An 11119-nucleotide genomic window follows, 5' to 3' on the forward strand; every position below is an offset into this window, starting at 1 on the left:
GTGTATAAGAGACAGCACACACACACACACACACACACACACAGAGATATTTAATCTAATTAGAAGTAATTAGTTTAGAAAAAATTTATTTCTGAAAGAAAAAATTTTAATAAAGAGTGTACTTTAATAGGATTTTTATTTTATTGAAATTTATTGAAAAATTATTATATATATACAGGGTGTCTCATTTTTATTTCCCCAGGTAAATATCTCGAAAAATATGCAAGAAAAAATGTTTCAGACAAAAGTTGTAGGATATGAAGAGGAATAAATAATGATAAAATCAATTTCATAAAAAATAAATTTTTCAAGGTCACATAGAGATCCACTTTTTTAAATGATATGATTTTTTTAAAATAATATGATTTCTCTAATTGCCAAAGTAAATAAGACAGATGTGAATCGGCGTAGTATTAGTACGCAAATTGCAAATTTAACATAAACTTTATTCTCACATAAGATGTCAGATGTTTTGGCTATTCTTTTTAGCCATCCTCAGTGACAATTGATAACTTACTTGTTTTCTTATTAAATGTGCATCTTTCGCAGTTGCAGTGGGCGAGGAAATAATTCTCAATACATCCAATTGCAGTCCATATGCAGTTGAAGGGTTGCATGGTCAAACTGTATATCCTCAAAGAGTGATGGTAAAAAGATCTGTTTATTCGCCCATTTTTTGGATCTCAAATTTCAAACTTTTTTTATGCCAAATAGTATGCCAAATATTATACGATGTAACATTAATCCTAGAGAAATTTTAAGATGAGCATAGACACGGTTCCGGAGATATGAAGGGGTGAAAGTGATGGTTTCTCATAACCCATAAAAGTACACGAAACTCTTCAAGTGTCATACCAAGGTATATATTTAACGAAGTGAAACATATTGTTTCTTATGGATTTTTTACGCCGGATTAAAAAATGACCTTAGTTTTCGTTTAGCATGAAAATTCCCCGAGATAAATGGAGTTGAAGTGACACTTGACGCCGCCTCTCACGGATCGGGATACTTTTCTACTGTGAGTCCTTTTGCCTCTCACAGAGTATAGGATGCTTTTTTAATGTGAGTCCCCTTGCCTCTCACAGATTGGGGTGTTTTTTAAATGTGAGTCCCCTGAGGCATTGCTTTATTGAAGAATCAACGATCGTCAAGATATGAAAAAATATTTTTCAATTTGAATATTTCCTCGGTAATTGAATTGCTTCAAAGACTTGGTCAATAATTAATACGGAATGTATTTTCAGGGTGCTTTATAAAGCATGGCCCCTTATAAATGAAATAGCGGTGAATAATAGATCGGTCTCTGAACAATGAATCGTAGATGATCCATTTGACAGAATATACCTTCAATGTTACCAATGAACTTCAGCCACGCATTCTTCCTTATGTAATACACTTTGACTGGAAATCATCACTTTCACCCCCTTGAATCTCTGGAATCATACCTATGCTCATCTTGGAATTTTACTATGGGATTAATGTTTCATTTAATAGTACTATTTGCCATTAAAAAAGTTTGAAATTCGAGATCCAAAAAATGGGCAAAATTTGCCATCACTTTTTGATGTAAAAATGAAGCAGAAAAATAGTCAACTAAGGTGAATAACAATTTATAAATCACTCATTTCCAACGTAGTAAAACGCACACTCCGCATAGTCCAATGATAAAATTGTATAATAATAAATAAATAAATAAATAATAAGTGTGTAAATCGTGGTCAGAAATTAAAAATTAAAAAGAGAAAAATGATATGACCAAAAGATAAAACTTATTTCGTAACACAACTGTGTACGTCAATGTTCGTGCGAATAATGATTTATTATTGATTACGCTTTCATCACCAGTGTTTGTAGGTCAAACAAAGTGTTGTCAATTTTATAAAAACGTTAAACGTGTGGTAACAAAGAATAGGCACAATCTAAAAATTCAGTGTTTTAGCGTTTTCGATTTGTTGACTCGATCCGACTCCGAGTCAAAATAGTCTGTTCTTTTTAGCGTTTCTTACACACTTAAACTATTCTTTTATAACTAAAAAGAACAGACCATCGACTCGGAGTCGGATCGAGTCAACAAATCGAAAACGCTATTAGTCTGTAAGTTACTTTTGTAATACTGTTTTTCTGGCGCTTAATATTTATCATTTCCGATATCAACCGTTCCAATTTCTTTCTATATCCAGAATTTCAATGTTCCAGAATTCCAATTAAATTCGTGATTACGATACAGTCTGTGGTCGGTTATGACCGAATGAGAATTAGTATTTCTATTAATGTCATTATATTCTACGGTTCTGCGAGACTAAGTATCTTTTTGTTTGCCCTACGTAGCAAGCATCGCAATCGTTACATGAAATTTTGTAGACTACATTTTTCTTTAAGCGATTAGGTAAAGAATTTTTGTGGACTTTAATAAAGCTTCTTAGTTTATTAATTCTGTAAAATATATAGCTTTGCATCGTTGTCTTTAATAGTATTTTTAAATTTATCTGAGACATTTTTTACATAAGGAATTGTAAATCAATTAATCCTTTCCTCGGTTGTTGTATCACTTGTGTTTATTTATTTAATAAGATCCTGATTCTCGTTGATATTGTTTAAAAATTAAATTTCAACGAGTAATCATTCTAAAGTAGTATATTTACTATATTAACTATATACTATAAATTCTTTTGGTGAAATTCTGGATGAGAGAGAAGAAAGACTATTGACTAAACCCATGATCGTGCTCCTTTTTTGAGAGTTCTTCAACTGCATGAACAGCAATTCATGGATAATATGGATATATTGAGAACTGCTTTCTCGTTCAACAACTGTGGAAGGATGCACATTTAATAAGAAAACGAGCGAGAGTTAGCAATTGTCACTGAGGATGGCTAAAAAGAATAGCCGAAACGTCTGACATCTTGTGAGAATAAAGTTTATGTTAAAATTGCAATTGGCGTATTAATAACGATGCCGATTTCCATTTACCTTATTTACTTCTGTATTTTTAATTCTGGGAATCTTGTTAGATTTTTATTATTTTAAATTACTTTGGCTGAAAATACATGCGTAAAATACGTTATTCTTCCTCTAATTATTCTGCATATAAAAGTATTATATTAAGATAAAGTTATCGAAAAATCAATTAAATATTTCATGAGATATTTAATACTTTATTATGCGGGTTATGCCATATTTCAACATGAAATATGAAATATCTCGTGATTTGTTGATAATTATACCTCAATACTTTTATGCATAGAACAACAATAAGATGAATCGAATAGTGTAAAGAAAACACACAATTGCTATTTAAAAAAATGTAAATTTTTACCTTTTTTTGCAAAGCAACTGTGTGTTTTCTTTACATCAATCGATTCATCTCATTATTCTATGCAAAAAAGTATTGGTATAATTATCAAGAAATCAATAGTTTACGAGATATTTCATATTTTATAGCATGATGAAGTATGAATATCTCGTGAAGTATTGATTTTTCGACAACTTTATCTAATACTTTTATATGCTGAATAATTGAAGAAATTATAATATTTAAAAAAAATCATATTTCATTTAAAGAAAGTGGATGAAGGTATGTATACCTTCTGTATGTAACCTTGAAAAATCAATTTTTTGAAAATTTAAAATTAATTTCATCATTATTTGTTGCTCTTCATATCTTACAACTTTTGTTTTGAACCATTATTCGTATCTTGCGTATTTTTTGAGATATTTGTTTGGAGGAATTAAATTGAGACACTCTATACATATATAAATATACAGAGTGTCCAAAAAGTTTCGGGACACCTGAATATCATGGAAAATATAAGTTTTATAGAAAAGTATTTCAGACAAAAGTTGTAAGGTTCGAAAAGATCTATTTATTGATTTTATTGGTTTGACCTTGGGTGGCGTCGCCAAAGATAGGGTAAAATCACTTTAAATTTTTTAAATAGAACTTCCTATTTTTTATTGCATATTTTTGTAACTTAGCTTGAGAGCTTTCCAAAACACTATAATAAAATATTTTTCAATTAATCACTTTTCGAGTTATAAGACTTGGAAGTTACAGTACCACCGGCATGAGCATTACCTAAGGTGTCCAAATAATGACTGAAATCTTTTGAATGTTGTTTGGGATTATAAGCTTGACAACATGTGTCAAGGCCATGATCATTGGAGATTGTTTCTCTTATTTTCATTTTTGAAAATCATTTTTATTTTTTGAAAAAAAGAGACATCCTCCAATAATCATGACCTTGACACATGTTGTCAAGCTCATAATCTTAAACAACATTCAAAAGATTTCAGTCATTATTTGGACACCTTAGGTAATGCTAATGCCGGTGATACTGTAACTTCAAAGTCTTATAACTCGAGAAGTGATTAATGGAAAAATATTTTGTTATAGTGTTTTGGAAAGCTCTCGAGCTAAGCTACAAGAATATGCAATAAAATAGGGGTTCCATTTAAAAAATTTAAAGAGATTTTACCCTGTCTTTGGCGACGCCACCCAAGATCAAACCAATAAGATCAATAAATAGATTTTTTCAAACCCTATAACTTTTGTCTGAAACACTTTTCTGTAAAACTTATATTTTCTATGATATTCAGGTGTCTCAGAACTTTTTGGACATTCTGTACATACACTGCTCAAAAAAATTATGGCATAGAAAAATTTTAGACAAAAATTGGGCAACTTTGGCTAATGGTAACTTCGCGAAAAATCATCAGTAGGATGATAAATTTTCAAATGAATTAATTTCAAATGAATGCTTGAAATCTCTACTTTAAGGTATTATGGATCGATTTTAAGTTTAAGGCATCCCTGCTACTATAAACTCTTAAAACAGAACATGTTTGCCATACTGAAAATTGCAAAGTTTGACGGCATGCACGGACTTGCTAAAATTTTTCTCGGGGATGCGGTTTGCAGCGTCATAAAGTTTGAACCTTTTTCTTTAACAATAAAATATAAAGAGTTAGGCCAATAAACGAGCAAAACTTTTTTGGTTGATTAATTAATACAAAAACTGATAATTTAATAATTAATGAATTGATGGAACGTTTCGGCTTACTTATTGTTAGTCATCATTAACCATCATACAAATTCACATTACAATTAAAGTTTTGCTCGTTTATTGGCCTAACTCTTATCTATTTTATTGTTTCATACATATGAGCGGTAATTATTTTATAACTTTTTCTTTAATTTGAAAAAAAATAAGTCGTTACGATTTTTTTCATAAAGTTACAGTATTTTAAAGTAACCTTGTATTTTTCTCATGTATGGTCGGCATTAGTCGATGTGCATCATAGGAAGGTTGACGATTGGATCTTGCACATTGTGTGTACACAGGCGTGTGTAAAACATACACACACAGTGTAAAATCCGATCAATCTCCCTATGGTGCAAATCGGGTAATACCGACTATAAATAAGAAAAATGCAAGGATTACTTTAAAATGCTGTAACTTTGAAAAAAAATCGTAGCGACTTGTAGTTTTTTTTTCAAATTAAAGAGAAAGGTTCAAATTTTATGACGCTGCAAACCGTAAAAAAAATTTTAGCAAGCCCGTGCACCTGTGTGAAGTTAGCCCCCCAATATTAAAAAATCTAAAATTTTCTTGTGGCAAACGTTTGCCCATCGTTTGCCCACCAATGCCCCGTTTGAATTTTTGTGTGCCCCCCTCTAGTTCGAAAGTTATACGCAAATCAATTTTGCGGGGACCAACTTTACACTAGCCCCCAATGTAAAAAATCTAAAATTTTCTTGTGAGCAAACGATGGGCAAACGTATGCCACAAAAAAATTTGGATTTTTTAACATTGGAGGCTAGCGTGAAGTTGGCCCCCGCAAAATTCATTTGCGTATAACTTTCGAACTAGAGGGGGGCAAACAAAATTCAAACGGGGCATTGGTGGACAAACGATGAGCAAACGTATGTCACAAGAAAATTTTGGATTTTTTAACATTGGGGGGCTAGTGTGAAGTTGGCTCCCGCAAAATTCATTTGCGTATAACTTTTGAACCAGAGGGGGGCAAACAAAAATTCCAACGGGGCATTGGTGGGCAAACGATGGGCAAACGTATGTCACAAAAAAATTTTGTATTTTTTAACATTGGAGGGCTAGTGTGAAGTTGGCCTCCGCAAAATTGATTTGCATATAACTTTCGCACCAGAGGGGGGCAAACAAAAATTCCAACAGGGCATTTATGGGCAAACGATGGGCAAACGTATGCCACAAGAAAATTTTGGATTTTTTAATATTGGGGGGCTAACTTCACACAGGTAGTCCGTGCATTCCGTCAAACTTTGCAATTTTCAGTATGGCAAACATGCTCTCAGATTTAAGAGTTTACAGTAGCAGGAGTGCATTGAATTTAAAATCGACCTACTATAATCGACCTTAAAGTAGAGATTTCAAGCTTTCATTTGAAAAAAAGTTTATCATTATACGATGATTTTTCGCGGAGTTACCGTTAACCAAAGTTGACCAATTTTTGCTCAAAATTTTTCTATACCATAATTTTTTTGAGTAGCATATATACAGGGTGTTCGGAAAGTGCCGGGACTCCTTAATATTTCAGAAACTAAGCGTTTTTGAGAAAAATGTTTTAGACAAAAGTTGTAGGCCTTAAAAGAATCTATTTAATGATTTTATCCGTTTGATCATAGGTGGCGTCGCCAATGTTAGATAAAGGTAACATAAATTTTTTTAATGGAACATCTTATTTTTGATTCTAGAATCTAATAGCTGGTGTTAAGAGCTTTCCAAAGCACTATAATAAAATACTTTTTGGTTAAGTAAATTTCGAGTTATGAAGCTTGAAAGTTACAGTACCGCCGACATTAGCATCATCCAAGGTATTCGAACAATGTCTAAAACTTTTGGACTGTTGTTCAGGATTATGACCTTGTCATAACATATGTCAATGTTGTTACCATTGGAGATTGTTCCTCTTTTTTCTAAAAAATAAAAATTTTCAAAAATGAAAATAAGAACAACTTTTAATGACCTTGATCTTGACAAATGTTGTTAAGGTCATGATCCTGAACAACATTCAAAAAGTTTTAGTCAGTGTTCGGACACCTTGGATAATGCTAATGATGACGGTACTGCAACTTTCAAGCTTCGTAACTCAAGATTTACTTAATCAAAAAATATTTTATCTGTGTGTTTTGGAAAGCTCTTGACACCAGCTATTAGATTCAGAAAACAAAAATAGAGTGTTCCATTTTAAAAAATTAAAGTGATGTTTATCTGATCTTGGCGACGTCGCCCAAGGTCAAACCAATAAGATCAACAAATAGATCTTGTTAAGTCTTACAACTTCTGTCTGATATATGTATATTAGGGTGGGCCGAAAAAAATTTTTTTTGAAAATCGATTAGTAATATCCCCCAAAAGTTAGCTATGGACTTCAATATAGTCTGGGTAAAATTTCATCGAAATCGATTAATATCTTCAGGTTGCCCCTCGACTTTGAAATTAGTAAGTTTATGCATTTCTTACAAATTTTTAAAACAACTGTGTGTTTTCTTTACACCAATCGACTCATTTCATTATTCTTTGCCTAAAAATATTAGGTACCATTACTAAGAAATCAATAGTTTACAAGATATTTTATATTATAAGTATATCGAAATATGGTATGATAAAAAGTATAAAATATCTCGTAAAATATTGATTTTTCGATAACTTTACCTTAATTCTTTTATATCCAAAATAATTAGAGGAATCGTATTATGTAAAAAAAATATAATTCTTTAAAAAAAAATCGATGTGATCTTGATCTGATCTTAACGACGCCACTTAAAATAAAATTAATAATATTTTCTTATGTACCTCCCCGAACCGTACAATTTTTATTTGAAACATTTTTCCATATGTATCATATTTTTTGAAAAATCTTAATGTATTATTTAAGAATATATTTCGGATCTGTCATTTTGAAATGTAAATATACTTCTGACCTCGAATTCGTGTTCAGCGACCAAAAAACAACAATACTAAACAGTATTGAAATTCAAATATTTTTCCGAATTTTGACACATCTATGAAGAAATGCATAAACTTACTAACTGCAAGATCGAGAGGCAATCTGAAGATATTAATCGATTTCGATGAACTTTTACCCAAATCATATTGAGGTCCATAGCTAACATTTAGGGGGTATTACTAATCGATTTAAAAAAAAAAATTGTTTTCGGTCCACCCCAATATACACTATCCCCGAAAAGTTTCCGAACAGAAATAAAATGTTTATGATTGGAGTTTTAAGCCGCTGAACTTAGTGCAGCACTGTACTAAAGAGTAGATAATTTTGGCATTTTAAGAGATACTTTAAGACATTCTGTAACGATATTAAGTTTAATGCATCCCTACTACTCTAAACTTTTAAATCTGAGAGGCATGTTTGCCATACTGAAAATGTTTGACGGAATGCACGGCCTTGAGAAAATTTTTCTCGGGGATATGATTTACAGCGTCATAAAGTTTAAACTTTCCTCTTTAATTTGAAAAAAATGCAAGTCGCTACGATTTTTTTTGTAAAGTTACAGCATTTTAGAGTATTCCTTGTATTTTTCTCATGTATGGCATTACCTAATGTGCATCATAGGGAGATTGGCGATCGAATTTTGGACATTATGTGCGTGCAGGCGTGTGTAAAATATACCCACATACACACACAGTATGCAAAATCCAATCGCCAATCTTCCTATGGTGCACATCAGCTAATGCCGACCATACATGAGAAAAATACAAGGATTACTCTAAATTGCTGTAACTTGGCAAAAAAAATCGTAGCGACTTGCATTTTTTTTCAAATTAAAGAAGAAAGTTCAAACTTTATAACGTTGCAAACCGCATTCCTGAGAAAAATTTTCCCAAGGCCATGCATTCCATCAAACATTGCACTTTTCAGTATGGCAAACATGCCTCTCAGATTTAAAAGTTTAGAGTAGTAGAACTGCATTAAACTTAATGTCGTTACAGAGTGTCTTAAAGTATCTCTTAAAATACCAAAATTATCTACTCTTTAATACAAAGCCGCACTAAGTTCAGCGGCTTAAAACTTTAAACATAAAAATTTTATTTCTGGCCGGAAATTTTTCGAGGGTAATGTATATATGTATATATATATATATATATATATATGTATATATACTTATATATTTATATATACTCAAATAATATATAATTTTTTATGTATTTGCGATATATGTACAGTAAGCAAGCAAATATGCAAAAAACAATTTTATAATCAAGTACTTTTTATATTCGACATATAATACTTTTTATTTTATTTGAATATTTAAAAAAAATAATGTCGCTTTCTTTCCCTTCCCCTCCTTCCTCCAACTTTTTATTATAATCATAATTACTAGAACATCTTTTAAAATTAGTGAACTTTTTGAAGAATAATATTGATCAATAAATGTTCAATATCATTCAGAAAATATAATATGCTAATTAATATTTATCTCCAAGCGTATAAATCCGCGTTTGTCTCTACGAGCTCATATAAGTACGATAGATAAATGCGCTTAGCTAAGCTGAATGATTCTTGCGATACAAAACACAGAGAGAGAAAGGCTATTGAAGAAGCAATACAACTCTGAACAAAAGAGTCGTCATAAATGTAGGAAGGGCATGATATAACCTTGACAAACAGATATTTCTGTGAAATTGAAGATTCGGTAGAGAATCGATAGTGTCCTCGCAGAAACGTGTAATGCAACTTTGTAAACATAGCTTCACCAGAGAGTATCTCGTCGTTTAAACGCAGTCTGCCCGACGTCGCTCGACTCATAGTTTTATTGCATTGCTCGGCCAGCGGAAAAATATCTGTACGTCCCTTCAAAACCCCGCTCCCTTGATCAAAATATGAATTTGTTTTTAAGAAATTAGCCCATCTTCTACTTTCCCTACCTTTCTTGCCACTACAATATTTTCACGCTAGTGCATTCGCTACAATGCGAAATCAATTCGTTGCTTCGAGGACTCAACAAAATCACAATATCAACAATTATGCAAAATTAAGTTATTAAACATAAATTAATGAGTTTGCTTCACAATATTTAAGTCGCAAGTAAGTAGAAAAAATGCGTACATTCGAAGGCAATCTAATAATACAGCAGGTTTGGTTATGTGCCTCTGTAATTATCTTTTTAAAAATAATGTAATCTTGAATAATATCGGATAAAGAGATAAAAATTTTGAATATTTATATACAAAAATAAAAATGTTTCTGAAAAATAAAAATAGTAATAGAATGTCCTTTGGAGCAAAGTTGTTACGGCATGAACAATATTTGTTCACTCAAGCATTAACATGGAGACCATCCATATCGATTCATTCCGTTTATCGCTCTTTCCGTTTTTCATCTGCCTGACTCCAAAAAAATGTTATAAATTGACGTTAACACAGGTTACTTTCCTTTAAGAAAACACAAATCAATACAGATTAACACACTAGAGCACACTCAAACCATATATATATCGTATGTTACCGTCAAAACCCATAATCGTTAAAATCCAAAATTTCACTAGTTGAAACTAGTTTTAAATTTAGTTAAAATGAGGTCTGTAATTATACTGTTTCACATGGTTTTCGACTTTCTACGCGTAGTGAGGGCCCCCTCTCCCCCCCCCTATTTACAGGCGAAACGAAGTCTAATTGTACTACCACATAGGTTTTCGATTTTACGTCTAATCAACCATTCTAGTTTTAACTAGAATTCGGGTTTTATTGGATGGGTTTTGACGGTAACATTATATAGTCAACCGAAGTGCTGGGAGCAAGTTTTCTAATCTATTCTAATTATTCAGTTGGACAAAACACACTCAAACTCTCCTTCCGAGAAGAATTACTTGAATTTGAACAAAATTATAAATGAAAAGCGACGTGTGTCGATTGTGTTTCTTAAAATGAAAGCAGCCATAACTGACACACTACAGGGTGTCCCGTAACGCTTAATTAATATTTCAAGGTGTGAAAGAGAATGAAATTTTGAATCAAAAGTTCCTCTTTCAATTTTGGCTCAGACCATTATTTACAGAGTTATTAACGAATAAAGTTAATCAATCAGATCGCGCTTAGCCGGAGTACGCAGGAGCGTAGCATGCCGT

At 31.9% G+C, this 11119-nt stretch overlaps 1 long non-coding RNA gene across 3 annotated transcripts; it reads left to right on the top strand.

The window, feature by feature from the left end:
• The first annotated feature begins 465 nt into the window (after positions 1–465).
• Positions 466–2899, top strand: LOC105462514. Of its 3 annotated transcripts, XR_976063.1 has the most exons (4): positions 466–647; positions 751–859; positions 942–1598; positions 2197–2899. It is a non-coding gene; the product is annotated as an uncharacterized LOC105462514 (long non-coding RNA). The 3 variants fall into 3 exon arrangements; XR_976062.1 differs by having other exon boundaries at positions 466–859; XR_976064.1 differs by having other exon boundaries at positions 466–859; positions 2697–2899.
• The last annotated feature ends 8220 nt before the right edge of the window (positions 2900–11119 follow it).

Source organism: Wasmannia auropunctata, unplaced genomic scaffold, assembly GCF_000956235.1.
Source record: "Wasmannia auropunctata unplaced genomic scaffold, wasmannia.A_1.0 LD336097.1, whole genome shotgun sequence".
In the NCBI taxonomy this organism is placed as follows: Eukaryota; Metazoa; Arthropoda; class Insecta; order Hymenoptera; family Formicidae; genus Wasmannia; species Wasmannia auropunctata.